We start from the raw sequence: 21,820 nt of genomic DNA on the forward strand, positions 1-21,820 counted from the left end.
TAGTTGTGGCACACGGGCTTAGTTGCTCTGTGGCATGTGGGATCTTCCCAGACCAGGGCTCGAACCCATGTCCCCTGCATCGGCAGGTGGATTCTTAATCACTGCGCCACCAGGGAAGTCCACCAAGTCTTGATTATTGTCTTCAGCTCTCTCTGTCCCTCTCTCTCCCTCTGTCTCTCTCTCTCTGTCTCTCTAGGCTTCTTCCCCCATGTCTTTCCTGATGCATTACCATAGTCTCAGCATGGATATCCTTAGCATCCACTCTTGCTCACCTTTAATTCTTTCCCCCAGGTAGCCAGAAAGTGTTTAAAAACCCACAAAACCTCTCACTGACTTGGCTTCCCATGACCTGATGAAAATGAACTGTAAACTCGGCGATGTGGCCTTGGAGGTCCTGCATGATCTGGCCCTGGCTCCTCCTTGAGCATCATTTTATCCCACTCTGTGCAGCACAGACAGACCATCTCCAGAGCCAGTGTGCCCTCAGCACTTCTTGGTGGTCCTCTCCCTTCTAGTCTCCACAGTTGATGATCCTGCCTTTTACATCAGTTTCCTGTCCTGTCCTCTGACTGGCTCACTTTCTGCCCTGACTCCCATCTTTGAGAAAACAGAGGGTGTGTTTTCTGAGCCCCCTAAAGTTGCTTCATGTTCTCCTCTGAAATACGTTTCTCTTCACTGGTCCCGCTCTCCTCTCCCGTGTCAAACAGACATGTTCCACCTCACTTCCCAGCTTGCCTTCTTCCTAGACTCCTGGTTCTCCTTCTAAGCTAGAGTGCCTGATAAAATACGGGACACCAGTTAGATTGGAATTTCAGATAAATAGCGAACACTTTTTTTTTTTTTTTTTTTTGGTACGCGGGCCTCTCACTGTTGTGGCCTCTCCCGTTGCGGAGCACAGGCTACGGACGTGCAGGCTCAGCGGCCATGGCCCAGCCGCTCCGCGTCATGTGGGATCTTCCCAGACCGGGGCACGAACCCGTGTTCCCTGCATCGGCAGGCGGACGCTCAACTGCTGCGCCACCAGGGAAGCCCACGAACATATTTTTTAAGTACAAGTATGTCTCAAATATTGCATGAGGGATACTTAAAGCTAAAAAATGATTCACTGTTTATCTGAAATTCAAGTTTAAATGAGTATCCTGTAGTTTTATTTGCTAAATCTGGCAACCACTTTAAAACTGTTTCCCCTCGCTTTCCTTCCACTGGGTGCTCTCACTCAGCTTTAAAATCTTCTCAAGCTACTTCCACCGAAAAACTCTTGCACTCAAGCTAATTATTCCCATGATTCTATTCTCCTTTAAGCTGGTCCCTCAACTCTGTGGTCTACGTTCTGTTTCAGCTTCCTTACTTGCCACTCATTCTTTAGTCCTTTCCAGTATGATTTCCATTTTCACCACTCAACTATCGTCTTAAATATCACAAACACTATCTAAACTCTCTCCTGCAATCTTCAGATCCAATGAGGCTTTTCATCTGGGTGTCCCGCAGATATTTCCCCTTATACACTCTGTGCTCCCAGATGTTCAACAGTTAACTTTAAGGTGCCCTCTTGTAATTTATCCAGAAAGACTATTATTTATTTTTTTTTTTTTTTGCGGTACGCGGGCCTCTCACTGTTGTGGCCTCTCCCTTTGCAGAGCACAGGCTCCGGACGTGCAGGCTCACGGGCCCAGCTGCTCCGCGGCATGTGGGATCTTCCCAGATCGGGGCACGAACCCTGTGTCCCCTGCATCGGCAGGCGGACTCTCAACCACTGCGCCACCAGGGAAGCCCAAGACTATTCTAATTGTAGTAATTTGAAAGTGTCTACACAGATCTAGTTGCCCAGGCTGGATCCCATGGAATCACATTCCTACTTATTTATAATTCCCAATACAATCGGTTACCCAGTTTTATGGCTTTTCTCTCTGGAATAAACCTTCCTTGGTTTTCTCTTCTTTACCACCTCCCTGTCCCTACTTTAGATTAGGCTTCTATCATTTCTCACTTGAATTAGTAGCATTTTCAGGTCAAAGGGGATACAACATTTTGTGTATCATATATATATATGTATCATACATATATGTATGTATATATATGTGTGTTATACACACACACACACACACACACACACCCTAAATTAGCCTCAAGGATTGTGCCAAGTAGGGACTTCCCTGGTGGTCCAGTGGTTGAGACTCCGTGCTCCTAACGCAGGAGGCACGAGTTCCATCCCTGGTCAGGGAACTAAGATCCTGCATGCCACATGGTGCAGTCAAAAAAAAAAAAAGGAAAAAATGGGTTGTGTCAATTTTAACTCCTGTCAGTAAGGGATACTATTGTTACTTTTCAGGAATCCTTGGCCAAACTGATCGTTGTTTTGTAAAACAATTTTGGCAATTCAATAGGTTAAAATGCCATTTCAATGTTTTAATTGTCTTACTAAGTTGACCATTTTTTTAATCCCCCAGAGTTTTGAAAACTCAAAACTGCATCTAAATCACCTGGTTAAACTTCTTCATTGCTTCCCATTGCCAAAGGGATGAAATCTAAAATCCTTGGTGTAATATTTAATGCTTTTCACGATCTGGCCCCCAAATATTTCCCCAAATTCTATTTCCCATTATCTTCTCCTCACATACTGAGTGAAAGGGCATATAGATGGAGGGTTGGGGTGGTAATTTCCTTGAGCTCAGGAAATCCTAGTAAATCCACTCTATTCCAGCTCTAGAACATAGTAGGTGCTTCATGGGTGGCAGGGTGATGGCTGAGAATGAAATGAATGGGAGAGAATGGTTTAGTGGGGAGAAGGACAAGGATGCATTAGGACCAAGAAATAGCAGTTGTTTGGTAGATAGTGTGTTGGAGATATTCTAGGATGAATGGCCCCCAAATGCCTGTTCTCCATAAAGCTGCCCATCTATGGAGGTTGCGATATAAAACTAGATAACTAAGACAGTTCAAAAAAATGCACACATAGTTGTACATGTTGATGAAATCGTCATCAGTATACCAGGAAAAGTGAGGAAATCATTTTCTGGAGGCCATAATAACAATCCTGTCACCACAATCTTAGGACAGGCTTTTTAGCTGGCTAGAACCAATAGGTGTAATAGTTCACTGGTAGGGGTTTGCTGACTTTTCTCCACCTTCACCCAGGATGACAGGACCAGGCACCACAGCTCTGCACGGCCCTAGTTGCCCTGCCTCTCCTTGAGCCCATCCTCCTCCTGCTGCTGCCTGGACAGCTCCCTTCCTGTCTCAGCACCGCCGACAGAGGGCAGCTCCCAGACCGTCCCCGTTGCGTCCTCTAGTGGCCATTAGGATGTTGTACAACTGTCAAGGAACGGCTTTCCAGAGTTCAAACAGGCCAACAATATGTGCAGTCCTACAGGATCATGAAGCATCAACTCTGTGCCATCTATTCTCCCCTGGTTCAAGGCTCTTGTTCTCTGTATGGCTCAGGCAGGGTCTGAATCCACTGTGGAGGGGACTTGGCAATAACCCCAAATCTCTCCCTTCTCTTCTTAGGGCACAGAGCCCCTTACATATCTCATAGTTCTATAAAGAAGTGTGAATTCTAGTAAAATGGCCCTGAGTTCTATGGGTGACTTCTAATCTATGTGACAAGACCACCAGTTTGGGTTAATAGGCTCCATATTTGCATTAATTGTAATATAAGGGAACACATAGTAGTTCAGCATGGTGGGACAGCAGCTGACAGACCTGATTTATGAAAATAAAGAGCAGTGGGGGGCTTCGCTGGTGGCTCAGTGGTTGAGAGTCCACCTGCCGATGCAGGGGACACAGGTTCGTGCCCCGGTCTGGGAAGATCCCACATGCCATGGAGTGGCTGGGCCCGTGAGCCATGGCCGCTGAGCCTGCGCATCCTGAGCCTGTGCTCCGCAATGGGAGAGGCCACAGCACTGAGAGGCCCCAATACCTCAAAAAAAAAAAAAAAAAAAAAAAAAAAGAGCAGTGGGGTGATGTCATCTAGCCAGTAACCTTTGTCTTCTGAGGCTGCTCCCATTTTTAGGCTGACTGACTCTTATGGCTCATGCTCATTTTACTTAGGGGGAAAGAAAAGCAACCCCGAGATGCCAAGAGAATCTTTCCCTGAAGTCCCAGCCTCACTGCAATACAGCCCCTGCTCAACTGTCAGGCTGATGCCCGAGTTGTCATTTTCCTCCGGCTGCCTCCCTCCCCAGCGTCCGATGGGGTCTCCTTGAGGCAGCTGAAGGAGTGACAGATAGACATGCTGTGTAGTGAGGCCATCTGAGGCAGCCACGTGAGGTGTGGAAAATGTGATTTATAGGTACTTTTTTCCCCCAGGGCAAAACGGATTTTATTATTTTCCACCTCAGGTAAGGGGTAAACCTCTGGGCTTGACCTTGGAAGGTTGTTGGCTATAATAGTGCTGGCTGAAATGCTGATATAGAGTAAAATCTCATTAAATCCATATTGGTTATTCTAAATCATGCTTGATTGGAAGCAACTGCTTTCTCTCCACTGCCTGATGCCCCACTGTTCCTTGAACAAAGATATTAACTACTCTAAAGTGGGTAAGCTGGTGAAGTTTTCCTAGTCCTTGGAGTTTCAAATGAATAAGGTTTTTATTATTTTTCAAATAGCAGACAGTTCTGAAACGCCATGTCCAATATTGATTATGATCTACTACTGTTACATGTGAGTTTATTAAAAAAATATTGTCTGTTTCAGTAAAAATGTCATGCATTTTCTCTTCCCATTTACACAGGTGTACAGTATCTGCTTATTGGAATAAATCAGCTTGTGAGTCCCTAGGCAAATAGAAGTTATGTAAATAAACTGCCATGGCTAATTATCCATGGCAATGGGCAACTGGAACACAGATGGATGAACCCCATCATTAGTCTAAAGGCTTCTTTTAGCTAGAGTGAGTCTAGGCTGAAGGAACCGGCGGGGGTGGTGGGGAGATGTGAGATCACAGGTGACCTTGAGCAATTTCACTTTCCATCTGCTCCCACCCAAACCAAACCAATGGTAGCAGGCATTATCACTGGTCATTTGGGTTTTCAAAAAAGGATACTGAAGTGTCTCAGAAGAGTGTAGGCGGGTAGTTTGGTTAATCCACAAATTAATAAGTAACAGTTGTATATTAATCTTCACGATTTACCCAGAAAGTTCCAGATTTATAATACGGTGTACAGATTGCCAGAATGCTGGGCCCTCCTCGGCCTCCAGAGGCAGTACTGTCTACCTGTGCTTTAGCCATCCATTGACTAGCGAGTGTTTCAATGAGGCAGGCTGTTGAACTGAATGTCTGTTTCCTATCATCCTTTCCTTCTTTCCTTAGATCCTTCTTCTGGTTGAGGCCAGAATAGTGCCCTTTGTTTATGTCTGTATCTTTCTTCTCACACATCCCTCCTAATTCCCAGCTCTCCACTGGGGGGAATGAGAATGGATCCAGGTGGTGTTAGGATGGGGCTTCAGAGAGGCTAGAAAGTAGATCTGGAATTAAAGAAGGCTGAGCCATGGGCTTCTGGCTGTTCTGGGGTCCCCATGGGGTCCTTTACTATCAGCCACATACGGGATGGTGAGGAAGGGCTGTCTGTGGTTGGGTACCACCTCCTCCGTTGTTCCTTTCACCTCAAGGACAGTTCCGGTAGCATGAAAACCAGGACATAGGGACAAAACCAGGCACTTCTTCCCTGAAAAGCAAATGCTTGGTGATCTTCTATGGCCACCGGCCGCAGTAAGATGTCTGGCTTGCACCTCCCCACTCCCCACCCCCCAGGCTATGGTTCCTGTTCCTTCATCCTGCCTGATATCCTGAACAGCAAGGCTCCTTTTGTCTACTTGGGGAGGCTGCTGACTAGCCCAGGTTGACGTGGCTTTAGAGGCAACCCGTATAAGCCTATCTTGAGAAAACCTGACACACGGAAAGTGAAATTTACAAAACCAAGAAATGAAGGTATGGCCACTCTTGACAAAGAGATTCCTTCCAGATTCCTATAAACCATGAACGTTTCCTGAGAGTATTTTCAGTGCTCCTCAGTTTGCTCAGAACATTTCTTAGGTGCCTCTCTACAGAGTGAGTAGGGAAGCCCTCATGGTAGGACAAGGGGACACATGGACAGGGAGAATTTGGGGACATTAACATGGCCAGGAAGTCTGTAACCAGGGTGAGGACACTGAGCAAATTAAAGGCATTTGTCTTTTACCCATCTCTCATCCTCATTAATTTTCCCCAATGCATTGTTTTCCCAGGACTGCAATGAAATGAGCCTTGCTTGTGATTTGTCTACTCATAATTAGTATCCCTTTCTCTTGTGAGACAGTTAATGCCAATAATGATTGCAAACATTTTGTCTCCTTTTAGAAAAGCAAAGAGACAAAACCATTATATCTGTGAGTTGATGTCAGATTTACAATGCAGAGATGCAAGCTGCATATGCCATATATGTGCCAAATTTTCATTAAGCCTTTGGAAGGTTTAACCCATGCATTAAGAAGAGATCCTGTTTTTCTTTTTCCCTGATGAATTTTTCTTCCTATTTATTTGCATGGAAAGCCAGAGCTTTCTGTTTACCATGACTCATTTTCAGGGGAGGGGAGTGGGAGAAAAGAGAGCTTGAGCAGGGAGGAGTGAAGAGGAAAGGGGAGGTTAGGGATGAGTCTCAGGGGGGATTGTAAGAGGAGGGGAGGGAGAGATTGAGGAAGAAAGGGGTAGAGACTGGGGAGCAAGCACAAAAGGTGTGTGTGTGCATGTGTGTGTGTGTGTGTGTGTGTGTGTGTGTGTTGGGGAAATAGATTGCTTAGAAAGAAGACAACAACACAGAGGGAAAAGTTAACTGGATTGACTTGCTTTGGCTAGTTCTCTTCACCTGGGCTCACACCCAGGCACGCCAGAGAGGATGGTTTAAAAATAGATGGAATTTATCACATGTGGTTGAGCAGATTGCTCCCGAAAGGGTGTTTTCCAGGGCCCAAATGGTAGGATCCCAAGCATTTTGCACTGCAGAAGAGGTAATTTACTTCACACCAGTGAGCACTTGTCTCCTGGGGAGAGTATTTCTTCTTTTCTGCTCACAACAGAATAGGGTCCAATATTCCCAGCCTTGTTGGTGGAAATTCCATACCCATAAACCAAAGAAATGAGATAATTAATGGATTTTGATATTATTTGGATGAGAGAGAAGCAAGGGATCTTTCCAGGACTCCGGACTTGGGTAGGATCCCACCCTGTGTGGCAACTTGAGAACGTTTTAGGAAATTGTGCTTTAAAGCTAGAGACAGGATGCACGTGCCTTTCTTTTTTTTTTGTGTTAGTGATGATGATTATTTAAGTGTTTAATCTTCCCATTTGCACCCAAAAGTGCAAATTCTCAATTCACTCCCCAGGCACTGGGAAAATGGATTTGGAGGTTGATGAGCTGCCTGCTGCTGCTTCCTCTGTTTTCTGGCATCAAGGTTTCTCAATAGTGGACTTAACAGTTGCATTTTTCACCCACAAAAGAACTGCTATCAGAAAACCAGACACCGGATAATTGTATTTTCTGAATTGGCAGTGAAGCTACTTGGTTTCAGCCAAGGTCCAAAGGCTGATAATCATCAACCAGGAGAAATGGTTTGTGTGAGAGAATTCATTTCGGGGTACTCATCTTTACTGGAGGAAAGAGTCTTGCTTGAATTTAAAAAAAGATTCTTGTCTAACGTGCCGTCAGAAGGTTCAGAATCCTTTACAGCTCTGGAGACCCCTGTTGTATTCGTGTGACTGCAAGTATCCCAGTAAGACTGAGGCACTTGCTTCAACTAAAGCCTTCATCCATCTCCTCAAACCAACCAGAAAAGAAAATAAAAATATATGCCTATCAATATCCTCTTTGACGGCCAGCAAATGTGTTGGCATCTTGCCAACTGGCTGAATTGGACAAGAAAACATGAAGCTGCTGAGTGTCTCCCTCCAAGCACACCTGGGGCTGCTCCCACTCATTTGGAGCAGAACCAAGATGCTTCCCCACAAGTGTGTCAGTTCCCCGGTGGGTCGGGCTTACCCAGCCAAAGCTGCTTGGGTTCCTTCTGCTTCTCCACTCGGTCCCCCAGAGAAAACTCTGCAGTTTTCTGGGACCTCTGTTTTGACCATTTTCTAGTGGAACTTGAACAGATAGAAGTGATAGAAGAGACCTTAACTTCCCTCCTTGCCTAGGAAAAACGCATCAAGGGAGAGTGAGAATGAAGACAAAGCCTATGAATCTGTTCTTTACCCACACTGGACTCACCCACCTCTGTTCATGGGGGTTCAACTCACTCAGAACACCCCTCTCCTATCAGCACCTACATTTTATTCATTCTTCAAGAAGCCTTAAATCCCATCTGCTTCATGAAGATTTTTCTGTCTATGAGTTTATTCACTCCCCTGGTCTCCCACTATACCTACGATCTATCTCAGAATTTAATGTGAATATAGACCATGCCTTGTGTTTCTTCTCTCCGCCCTGCTTCTCTCCTATGCCCCACACAATGCTGGTCCAAAATAAACTTCAAGAAAGGTTTGTTGATTGACACATTGAGGAGATGAGCTGAACTTCATTCTCCTTTCTGCAGGAGGGGGCTAAAAAAGTCACAGTGTGTGGTCTTACATATAAGACTATCCCAATGGATTTCTGGGTCTGGACCCTCCCTGTAGGGTTATTTGAAGGACAAGAGACTCATCCCCTGGCCCACACCTCCTTTATTCTCTCCACTATTATTTTCATATAGATCAGGTCGAGATAAAAAGACTACGACATGGGAAAGGCAGACCCCCAGGCAGGGGGAAGGTCACAAATGTGAAGTTTTACACAAGCATGTAAGGTCCACCTGTTGTGCTTCCTATGGTGGAGACTGTTGAGTGTTTCTCAGGATCAGACTTTTCAGAGGTCAGTCTTCTCCTCCCTCAGAGGCCCCTGAACCAATAGTGTGACTTCAATGAGAAGCCAAATTGAATACCAGGCAGCCACGGAACAGGGAGTAACCAACTCTGCTGTTAAGATTGGTGACGGTGAGCTGGCCATGGAAGGTTTCACAGGGCAGGAGACCTTTGACTTGGATTGAGTCTCTGGTCAGCGTCATGGTCTTTTAAGGAAGTCCCATGAGGGATGCCCTGATTCTAGTGTCCTAGGTAGTGACGCACATGGATGCCCTCATTGTTACTCGTGGGCACTGGTGGCACAAGTGCTCTGTCCTGGGCTGTCACAGTCCCAGAGCTCAGGGCAAGGCAGTGGAATGTTCTGGTCAATCTGCCATCCCACACCCCAGACACACAAGCTGCCTAGAGATGAGTCTTCCAGATGCTGTACAACTGGGATCCCAGAGGCAAGCTTGGCCAAGCAACTTGCCAAGGCTGGCTGGCGGTGACAGGGAAGTCCCACAGCATTGTCTGATGGAGGGGAAAAGGAAATCTGCTCTTAAGATTGAATCCAAATTGCAAATGGTGGGAACAGAAGGCTCAATCCCAGAGCGTCCTGTTGTCAGGGATGTGTCAGAGCGAAGATCCCAGGGGGCCACACCTCTCTGAGTCATCAACTCACTGAACAGCAAGCCGCCGAGTGGGGACAACCTGGTGGCCAGCAGCAGTGGCAGCTTGATAAGCCCTGTGTGCATCATCAGTAATTAAACAAAACAAAACAAGACGCTAGAACATGGTTCTCCCTTCAGACGCTTGCCAGTCCTGGTGATTTTTGATGCCACATTTATGATTTGCTGAGAACCTGCTGGGTTTGTTACCACTAAGTAGCAGTTGGGCCCCAGAAAGCTTTGTTTAAAATGAAATGATCTGAAGTGAAACCAAAGGAGAGGTGATTCTCCATGGAGCAGTCACAGGCTGCCTTCAGTCTTGGGACACTGTTCAGTGTAAGGCATGAGAGGAGGAAGTTCCCCAGGCCTAAGATCTGGAGTGACAAAGTGCGATCCACCGATGGAGACCCCGATGGGTGATGGGCCCAAGGAGAATCATTGCAGGGCTTTTCTCAGTGGTATGTTTTTCTGACCAGTTTGGAGGCTGATTCTTACTTATCTATCCATCCATTCATGTGAAAATATTCATTGAACATTTCTGATGTTCAAGGCATGGGACACATCAGGCCACTGAAGTGTGTGCTTCTGGGGCTACCAGTCTAGTCGTAACAACTGATCACTGAGCAATGGATTGCAGGACTAGAGTGGATCTCATTTGGTCCAAGGGAGTGACTAAAATAATTAATCTAACAATCTGGTCATTCAATCATTCTTTCATTTGTTCAATTTAACTTACATTCATAAATTTCTGGATGCCAGGAACTGTGCTTTTGCCTAAGGAGCTCGGCACCCTGTGGAGGTGACGATGATACTGAATAGGCACACTGAATGGGGGAGGGCACAGAGCAATCAACTGGGCTGTTAAGGTTGGTGGTGGGGTGGGGGTGGGGGGCTGGGTAGTGGCGTTTCCACAAGGGCAGGAGACATTTGTATTGGGTCTTGAGAGAGGAGAATTGTGGGGAAAAGAAGAGGAAGGGTGATGACAGCTGGAGGGAAGACGATCTCGCCAGAGGCACCCGTATGGACAAAGGCACAGAGATGTGGGGAAGTGGGGCTCGTCGCATGGCCGGAGTAGATGTGAGCAGGTGGAGGGGGAAGGACTGGCCTTTTGTTTTGGCTTGGGGCTCTGTCTGTAAATGCTCAGTTAAATTTGTGTGTTGCTGAGATGAAATCTTAGGACATTCAAAAGTCTACTATCTGACTTCGAACAGTAGCAGTAAAAGTGTGGGCATGACACACCCAAACATTCAGAATGCAAATTCTCCTTCGTACTTCGAATTAATGTGGTTTGTTTTTCTAAATCCCCTACCTGTTATTGAGAAAAGTCTCCTGGAGAGGTGATCGTAGTAAGAATGCTGCAGCTATACTTTTAATACATCTGCTTCTCTGTTCAGTTAGTTCTGATGATGAAAGCAGTTTGTCTATAGGCCAGGATTCAGGGACAAAGGCAGTGTTTGTATTATCTGGGTCACTAGTGTTGCTAATTCCCACCCTGGGGAGAGGAGTTTTCATGAAATTTATTGCTACTCCGGATTTCTGCAAAGTAACGTTTAGGGAACAATCTGTATGTTTTAACAAATTATGGGATTATGGACAAAACTGGAATTACTTCTCATCATTTCACAAGGGACTTTTTAGAAGTTGCTGACAATTTTGTTATTTTCTCAGTGTGGGAAGGACCCATTTAAACTTTCTAGCTATATTAATTTTTAATTTAAATTTAATGAAATTAATTCAAATTAAGAAGGTGACCATTATCAATTTCCTTTCCTATTAGTTCCTTAATGGCTTGGCAAATTGCATTCTAAACTTCTCAACGAGCTGGATACATATTCATGGGTTTCCCAAGAAAAGATGGATTTGATCTTGATATGCTAATCCATAGCTGTGGCAGCAATCAAGGAGCAGCTAGGGAGAGAAGTACATTCTGGTATTAATTATGAATCAGGCATTAAGGACTGGTAAATAATTAAAGCTTCATGTGTCACAACACAAGTTAAGGATCAGTCTGTTCTTCCATTACCAAATGCATTTTGGGGACTATTTCTAGTCCTGTTTTGATACTGCCTGAACATACACTGGGATGCAGATAGGTAACTCTCCTTCACAGTAAGCTCATAGTACAGAATTTTGAATTTATTGAACTGCTGAGGTAGGAATACATTCAATTTTAGAAGCTGAGGCCCTGTGTTTCCAAGAACTTCTGGGTCATCAGCCTCTTTCCCCCAAAGTTTCTTCACTCTTTGGGGGTCTGTGTAGAGGAGTCATGTACTCACTGGGCAGGAGGTTTGCTTTTTACCAAAGTGTGGTCCACAGATCAGCAACTGATTCAAAGCCTGCATCACCCAGGTACTGGAGATAATGCAGAATCTCAGGTCCACCCTGGACCTCTTGAATCAGATCTGCATTTTAACAGGATCCTCAGATGACTCATTTGTACAATGGACTGTTGCTAAGGCACTTCTGAGTTTGAAGTATTTGTGATTCTCCAATTTCCTTGTCTTCCTCTTCTTTCATGGAAAGGAGACCAGGTTCCACTTTGGCCTTACCAGTGTTCTAAACTGCCAACCTTTCCCTCTACCCCGTCATACTCTGAGGAGTTGTATACCGCTGAGGTTCATCTGAATGCCTTTAGGATGCCAGAAGCCGTGGCCTTGGGTTTGAATCCTGACTCTGCTCCTTGTTAGCTGTGTGATCTCAAGCAAGTCCCTAACTTGTCTGAGGCTCAGCTTCAATGGGGATAGAATTATCTGCCTTACAAGACTGAAGTGAGAAATGAATGAAGCAATGTCTAGGGAAAGATGCCTGCCAGCACGGCACTCGGAAGATGGTAGTCATGATGATGATGGTGATGATGGTGAGGAGGATGGCATTGAGAGAAACATAACTTTTAGAGGCATGAATTGATGGCCAGGAAGTGGGTAATCAACTCAGTGGATAATGGAAGGATGCTTAACAGATTCTTTAAAAAGAATCATACATTATGATAGTCTCTCCCCGACAGCCTACAATGGAAATTTAAAGGAGAGGTTTTCTTGGCACGGGTTTGGGGAAAAGAGGAGTATTCACAGAGAGTGAAACTGGCCCTGAAAAGACAGGGAAGGAGAATGTTTAAAGTGAAATCCCAGTGCCATCTGTTCAGACCTCTTCATATCTTGACTTTCTTTGTATCAAAACGCTGTCATAATTCTACCAAGTAAGTGTTTTTGGCTTTACGAGGATATCACCTTTTTCTCTGGAGGTGAGAATAAGTACTACCCTTCTTGTTTTCTTCTGAAGTTTAAACTAATGAGGAAGGAAAAGCAAATGTTTGAAGTCTAAAAACCTCAATTAAAATTTTTCTCCTTTATAAAAGTACCTTAAGTGATTGTTTTCAGAGACTCTAAACACAGTGACTGCCCATAATGGAATTCACCTCTCTCTTATTTCCCACCCCATAGAATCCCCTTTCCTCAATTTCCCTTAGTCACTTCTGCTCCCAATAAATATCAAGATGATATTTATTACAATAATAAATCTGGGCCTCTTCAAAACTAGAAAGAGCTGTTAGTAGGATGGGGTTAGGAAACAAGAAGCCCAGGAATGTTTTCATTGTCCTTTCAAAATGCTGGGTGAGAAGGGCTTGGTGTTTCCCATTAGCAGCTGCAGGTCACAAGGTCACAGGCTCTGGCCCTGCAGGAACATATGAACACTGAATACGAGGGGCTCTTTCTTCCTAATTCTCTGAAACGCGTAGTGTGGAATTACCCATTATGAATTACCACATTATTTTCAAAGCCAGGAAAGTCAAAAAAAGCCAAACATTAAAAAATCCCTCATCTTAAACCTTTTCAATTTTTAAGCCCATAAGTATAGGGGTCAGGACAAGAGGCCTTTCTTTTAAAACATATTTTATGTCAGATTATTCCATATTAACAAGCTTATTTTCTCTCATCTGGGAGGTAAAGGATTTTACAAGCTCCACTCACAAAGCAATTTATAGCCAAACACTGAAATATATATTAGAAATAGAACCTCAAGTTCCCATTTAAATTTTGGGCACTGAGGTTGATCAGGTGTCAATTTGTTCTGAAACTTTGAACTTCGTTCCAAACTTGGTGGTTTGCAGAATCTAAAGGAGTTGGTGGGGGGAGGGGAGTGGGAAGAGGGACTGCTAAGTTCTGACATCAGAACTTTCCTCAGCTGGCTTGACTTTCTCCCTCCCATCTCCCCGAGCACCATGTACCTTACTTTAGGCCCATGGCGAGTGTGACTCATACTCTGTATTGTCCTCATTTGGGGACCTGAGAGACAGCACAACACAGTGGTTAAGGACTTGGACCCAAGGAGTCAACTGCCTGGGCTTTTATCCTGTGTCAGCCACTTACTAGCTGTGGGAGCTTAAGCAAGATACTCTGGCCCTCAGTTCCCTTATCTGCAAAATGCAGATAATAGTAGTGCGGACCTCGTAGGGTCATAGTGAGAATTAAATGAGTTAGTCCTCGTGATGCACCTAAAACAGTGCTTGGCATAGAGTGATTGGTATGTATTTGCTTGCTATTTCTCATCCCAGCTGCCTGACCCTGAGCTAGAGCAAGAAACCATCTCTATATTTTCATGGTGCCACATCTAGTACCATTCTCTTTGCACTCATTCATGTCACCAATATTTATCATGTACTTATAATGGGCCAGGCCCTGACTGTCAGGCACAATCCCTGCCCTTCTGGTATGTATGCTCTTGCTTGTGAGACTACCAAGTATTGCAATACTCCTTGCTGGGGAAGTCTGGGATGCTACAAAGCACGTCTCAGAGGCTCTGGTCTCTAATCTGTGGGGAGTAGGCCAGGTGCTATGGAGGGAAGTGAGGGCTTGACAGAGTCTTCAGAACGAGAAGAGCAGAATGTGTTCTGGGTGTAAGGCAGCACCAGTGAGAAGGCACCCATGAATCACTGTGGAATGAAAGGAAAAGTTGGTCAGCTTTTGAGAAGGGAGAGGACTTCAACATCTTCTTAAATTGTTCTGTTTGAAACAGGGATGCCCGGGCACTCCTGATGGTCATGCTTTCATTCCCTGAAGAAGGATGGACAGTGGAAGAGGGCGTCTTGAAAAGAGTTCCCATCTGCCCAGAAGAGCTCCCAGCACTAAGGGCTCTGTGCTGAAACCATGACTTGGGCATATCCATGCACTTTATGAAGCATTTTGCTCCCTCTTTTCCTTTCCTTTCCTTTCCCTTCCTTTCCCTTCCCTTCCTTTCCTTTCCTTTCCTTTCCTTTCCTTTCCTTTCCTTTCCTTTCCTTTCCTTTCCTTTTCTTTCCTTGGTGATGAAATAGTCATGTAGTTATTGTAGTGAAAATTCAAGATACAAATAAGCATATCAGCCATTCTGGATGCAAGGGTCACCTCTGGAAATCAAGTTTCTTACAGACATATCTCAATACACTAGTATAAGTCAAGTGGGATCTTCCCCAAGAGCCAACGTTGGAGATTTGGCCTGACAGCTCTTCACAGCAGCCAAGAACTCAAATTGCAAACCAAAACACCCATGTTATTCTATTCTCATAGCATCACTGATTGTCCAGGGAAAGCCAAGTGATGAAGAGCAAAACCTGTGGCCAGAAGAATACAACAGTTTACTCAATGGATTTCCTACTGCTTGGGTGAGTATTCCTCCTTTCCTACGCAATTTTTTTTTTTTTTTGCGGTATGTGGGCCTCTCACTGTTGTGGCCTCTCTCATTGTGGAGCACAGGCTCTGGACGCACAGGCCCAGTGGCCATGGCTCATGGGCCCAGCTGCTCTGCGGCATGTGGCATCTTCCCAGACCGGGACATGAACCCGTGTCCCCTGCATCAGCAGGCGGACTCTCAACCACTGTGCCACCAGGGAAGCCCCTTTCCTACTCATTTTAACAAGCAATTTTTTTCTCCTACAAAACCCAGGTATAAGACTGACTTTTAAGGATATTGCTATGAGCAAACATCACCAAAGCAGCTAAAATTGACTTTGGCTTTCCTGGAGAAACTACTTTACTTAACTAATATTTGCCTTTCCTGTAAGTCATGTTTGGCAGACATCTGTATGAAATAATGGCAAAAAATACTTCCCTTTGCTTTAGGCTGCCATTATGCCTAAAATTCTAACCATTAGCTTCATTCAAAAATTTCAGTTAAACAACCACTGAACACTACTTATATGAGGAAAATGCATTGATTGTGAGGAAGTGAAAAAAATAGACATGACCTCTATTTTATAGAGTATATAACTCATTGCAGGAAAGTGTGAATATGCAAATAACTAACTATACCATAATTCATTATATGACCAAAGAAGAAAGTAAACAATACACTATGGAGGATGGAAGCTAAAAGAGATGTAATCTTAACTGCTTTCTTATACATATCTTAAAAGACAATAAAATGCTCCATCCCTCTAAATCTTGTGATGTCTCTAGCAGTTTATCTGGATGATAGTGGAAGACATTTTGGTTGCAGATGAACAAAATAATTCATTACAAAGAAAACATAGCTTGAAAATGGTGGAGTGGAAGGACGTGCTCTCACTCCCTCTTGCGAAAACACCAGAATCACAACTAACTGCTGAACAATCATCGACAGGAAGACATTGGAACTCACTAAAAAAGATACCCCACATCCAAAGACAAAGGAGGAGCCACAATGAGACAGTAAATGGGGCACAATCATAATAAAATCAAATCCCATTACTGCTGGGTGGGTGACTCACAAACTGGCGAACACTTATACCATAGAAGTCCACCCACAGGAGTGAAGGTTCTGAGCCCCATGTCAGGCTTCTGAACATGGGGGTCTGGAAACGGGAGGAGGAATTCCTAGAGAATCAGACTTTGAAGGCTAGTGGGATTTGATTACAAGACATCGACAGGACTGGGGGAAACAAAGACTACACTCTTGGAGGGTATACACAAAATAGTGTGCACATCAGGACCCAGGGGAAGAAGCAGTGACCCCGTAGAGACTGAACTAGACTTACCTGCTAGTGTTGGAGGGTTTCCTGCAGAGGTGGGGGGTGGATGTGTCTCACCATGAGGACAAGGACACTGGCAGCAGAAGTTCTGGGAAGTACTCCCTGGCATGAGGCTTCCCAGAGTCCACCATTAGCCTCACCAAAGAGCCTGGGTAGGGTCCAGGGTTGGGTTGCCTCAGGCCAAACAACCAACTGGCAGGTGACCTCGCCCCACCCATCATCAGCAAGCAGATTAAAGTTTTACTGAGCTCTGCCCACCAGAGCAAGACACAGCTCTACCCACCACCAGTCCCTCCCATCAGGAAACTTGCATAAGCCTCTTAGATAGCCTCATCCACCAGAGGGCAGAGAGCAGAAGCAAGAAGAACTAAAATCCTGCAGTCTGTGGAACAAAAACCACATTCACAGAAAGATAGACAAGATGAAAAGGCAGAGGGCTTTGTACCAGATGAAGGAACAAGATAAAACCCCAGAAAAACAACTAAATGAAGTGGAGATAGGCAACCTTCCAGAAAAAGAATTCAGAATAATGATAGTGAAGATAATCCAAGACCTCAGAAAAAGAATGGAGGCAAAGATTGAGAAGATGCAAGAAATGTTCAACAAAGATCTGGAAGAATTAAAGAACAAACAAACAGAGATGAACAATACAATAACTAAAATGAAAACTACACTAGAAGGAATCAATAGCAGAATAACTGAGGCAGAAGAATGGATAAGTGACCTGGAAGACAGAATGGTGGAATTCACTGCTGTGGAACAGAATAAAGAGAAAAGAATGAAAAGAACTGAAGACAGCCTAATAGACCTCTGGGACAACATTAAACACAACAACATTCACATTATAAGGGTCCCAGAAGGAGAAGAGAGAGAGAAAGGACCCGAGAAAATATTTGAAGAGATTATAGTCAAAAACTTCCCTAATATAGGAAAGGAAATAGCCACCCAAGTCCAGGAAGTGCAGAGAGTCCCATACAGGATAAACCCAAGGAGAAACATGCCGAGACACATAGTAATCAAATTGGCCAAAATTAAAGACAAAGACAAATTATTGAAAGCAGCAAGGGAAAAATGACAAATAACATACAAGGGAACTCCCATAGGTTAACAGCTGATTTCTCAACAGAAACTCTACAAACCAGAAGGGAGTGGCATGATATACTTAAAGTGATGAAAGGGAAGAACCTACAACCAAGATTACTCTACCCAGAAAAGATCTCATTCAGATTCGATGGAGACATCAAAAGCTTTACAGACGAGCAAAAGCTAAAAGAATTCAGCATCACCAAACCAGCTCTACAACAAATGCTAAAGGAACTTCTCTAAGTGGGAAACACAAGAGAAGAAAAGGACCTACAAAAAAAAAACCCAAAACACTTATGAAAATAATAGGAACATACATATAGATAATTACCTTAAACGTGAATGGATTAAATGCTCCAACCAAAAGACACAGACTTGCTGAATGGATACAAAAACAAGACCCATATATATGCTGTCTATAAGAGACCCACTTCAGACCTAGGGACACATACAGGCTGAAAGTGAGGAGATGAAAAAAGATATTCCATGCAAATGGAAATCAAAAGAAAGTTGGAGTAGCAATACTCATATCAGATAAAGTACACTTTAAAATAAAGAATGTTACAAGAGACAAGGAATAATGATCAAGGGATCAATCCAAGAAGAAGATATAACAATTATAAATATATATGCACCCAACATAGGAGCACTTCAATACATAAGGCAACTGCTAACAGCTATAAAAGAGGAAATTGACAGTAACACAGTAATAGTGGTGAACTTTAACACCTCACTCACACCAATGGACAGATCATCCAAACAGAAAATTAATAAGGAAACACAAGCTTTAAATGACTCAAGAGACCAGATAGATTTAATTGATATTTATAGAACATTCCATCCAAAAACAGCAGATTACACTTTCTTCTCAAGTGTGTGTGCAAGAACATTCTCCAGGATAGATCACATCTTGGGTCACAAATCAAGCCTCAGTAAATTTAAGAAAATTGAAATCATATCAAGCATCTTTTCTGACCACAACACTATGAGATTAGAAATGAATTACAAGGGAAAAAATGTAAAAAACACAAACACATGGAGGCTAAACAATACGCTACTAAACAACCAAGAGATCACTGAAGAAATCAAGGAGGAAATCAAAAAATACCTAGAGACAATTGAGAATGAAAACACGACAATCCAAAACTTATGCATGCAGCAACATTAGTTCTAAGAGGGAAGTTTATAGCAATACAATCCTACCTTAAGTAACAAGAAACATCTCAAATAAACAATCTAACTTTACGCATAAAGGGACTAGAGAAAGAAGAACAAACAAAACCCAAAGTTAGTAGAAGGAAGGAAGTCATAAAGATCAAAGCAGAAAGAAATGATATAGAAACAAAGAAAACAATAGCAAAGATCAATGAAACCAAAAGCTGGTTCTTTGAGAAGATAAACAAAACTGATAAACATTTAGCCAGACTCATCAAGAAAAAGAGGAATAGGACTCAAATCAATAAAATTAGAAATGAAAAAGGAGAAGTTACAATGGACACCTCAGAAATACACAGCATCATAAGAGACTACTACAAGCAACCCTATGCCAATTAAATGGACAACTTGGAAGAAATGGACAAATTCTTAGAAAGGTATAACCTTCCAAGACTGAACCAGGAAGAAGTAGAAAATAGGAACAGACCAATCACAAGTAATGAAATTGAAACTGTGATTAAAAATCTTCCAACAAACAAAAGTCCAGGACCAGATGGCTTCACAGGTGAATTCTATCAAACATTTAGAGAAGAGCTAGCACCCATCCTTCTCAAACTCTTCCAAAAAATTGCAGAGGAAGGAACACTCCCAAACACATTCTACGAGGCCACCATCACCCTGATACCAAAGCCAGACAAAGATGCTACAAAAAAAGAAAATTACAGACCAATATCATGATGAATATACATGCAAAAATCCCCAACAAGATACTAGCAAACAGAATCCAACAACACATTAAAAGGGTTATACCCCATGAGCAAGTAGGATTTATCCCAGTGATTCAAGGATTCTTCAATATATGCAAATCAAGCAATGTGCTACACCATATCAACAAATTGACAAATAAAAACCATATGATCATTTCAATAGATGCAGAGAAAGCTTCTGACAAAATTCAACACTGATTTATGATAAAAACTCTCCAGAAAGTGGGCATAGAGGGAACCTACCTTAACATAACACAGGCCATATATGACAAACCCACAGCAAACATCATTCTCAATGGTGAAAGCATTTCCTTTAACATTAGGAAAAAGACAAGGATGGCCACTCTTGCCACTATTGTTCAACATAGTTTTGGAAGTCCTAGCCATGGCAGAGAAGAAAAAAAAAAAAAAAGAATACAAACTGGAAAAGAAGTAAAATTTTCTCAGTTTGCACATGACATGATACTATACCTAGATAATCCTAACATGCCACCTGAAAACTACTAGAGCTAATCAGTGAATTTGCTAAAGTTTCAGGATACAAAATTAATGCACAGAAATCTCTTGTTACTACAAATGATCAGAAAGGGAAATTAAGGAAACAATCCCATTCACCACTGTAACAAAAAGAATAAAATACCTAGGAATAAACCTACCTAAGGAGGTAAAAGACCTGTACTCAGAAAACTATAAGACACTGATGAAAGAAATCAAAGATGACACAAACAGATGGAGAGATATACCATGTTCTTGGATTGGAAGAATCAATATTGAGAAAATGACTATACTACCCAAAGCAACCTACAGATTCAATGCAATCCCTATCAAATTACCAATGGCATTTTTTACAGAACTAGAACAAAAAATCCTAACATTTGTATGGAGACACAAAAGGCCCCGAATAGCCAAAGCAATCTTGAGAGAAAAAAATGGAGCTGGAGGAATCAGAGTCCCTGACTTCAGAGTATACTACAAAGCTACAGTCATCAAGACAATATGGTACTTGCACAAATATAGAAATATAGATCAATGGAACAGTGTAGAAAGCCCAGACATAAACCCATGCACCTATGGTCAACTAATCTATGACAAAGGAGGCAAGAATATACAATGGAGAAAAGACAGCCTCTTCAATAAGTGGTGCTGGGAAAACTGGGCAGCTACATGTAAAAGAATGAAATTAGGAAACTCCCTTACACCATACACAAAAATAAACTCTAAACGGATTAAAGACCTAAGTGTAAGACCGGACACGATAAAACTCTTAGAGAAAAACATAGGAAGAACACTCTTTGACATAAATCACAGAAAGATCTTTTTGACTCACCTCCTAGAGAAATGGAAATAAAAACAGAAATAAACAAATGGGACCTAATGAAACTTAAAAGCTCTTGCACAGCAAGGGAAACTATAAACAAGACGAAAAGACAACCCTCAAAATAGGAGAAAATATTTGCAAACGAATCAACAGACAAAGGAATAATCTCCAAAATATATAAACAGCCCAATGCAGCTCAATATTTTAAAAAAAACAACTCAATCAAAAAATAGGCAGAAGACCTAAAGAGACATACAGATGGCCAAGAGGCATATGAAAAGCTGCTCAACATTACTAAATATTAGAGAAATGCAAATCAAAACTACAATGAGGTATCACCTTACACCGGTTAGAATGGGCATCATCAGAAAATCTACAAACAATAAATGCTGGAAAGGGTGTGGAGAAAATGGAACCCTCTTGCACTGTTGGTGGGAATGTAAATTGATACAGCCACTATGGAGAACAGTATGCAGGTTCCTTAAAAAAACTAAAAATAGCATTACCATATGACTCAGCAATGCCACTACTGGGCATATACCCAGAGAAAACTATAATTTAAAAAAACACATGGGGCCTCCCTGGTGGCGCAGTGGTTGAGAGTCCGCCTGCCGATGCAGGGGATACGGGTTCGTGCCCCGGTCTGGGAGGATCCCATATGCCGCGGAGCGGCTGGGCCCGTGAGCCATGGCCGCTGAGCCTGCGCATCCGGAGCCTGTGCTCCGCAACGGGAGAGGCCACAACAGTGAGAGGCCCGCATACCGCAAAAAGAAAAAAAAAAAAAAAAAAAAAACACATGCACCTCAATGTTCATTGCAGCACTATTTACAACAGCCAGGTCATGAAAGCAACCTAAATGTCCATTGACAGATGAATGGATAAAGAAGATGTGGTACATATATACAATGGAATATTACTCAGCCATAATAAGGAACGAAATTGGGTCATTTGTAGAGACATGGATCGACCTAGACAGTGTCATACAGAGTGAAGTAAGTCAGA

Source organism: Mesoplodon densirostris, chromosome 17 (assembly GCF_025265405.1).
Source record: "Mesoplodon densirostris isolate mMesDen1 chromosome 17, mMesDen1 primary haplotype, whole genome shotgun sequence".
In the NCBI taxonomy this organism is placed as follows: domain Eukaryota; kingdom Metazoa; phylum Chordata; class Mammalia; order Artiodactyla; family Ziphiidae; genus Mesoplodon; species Mesoplodon densirostris.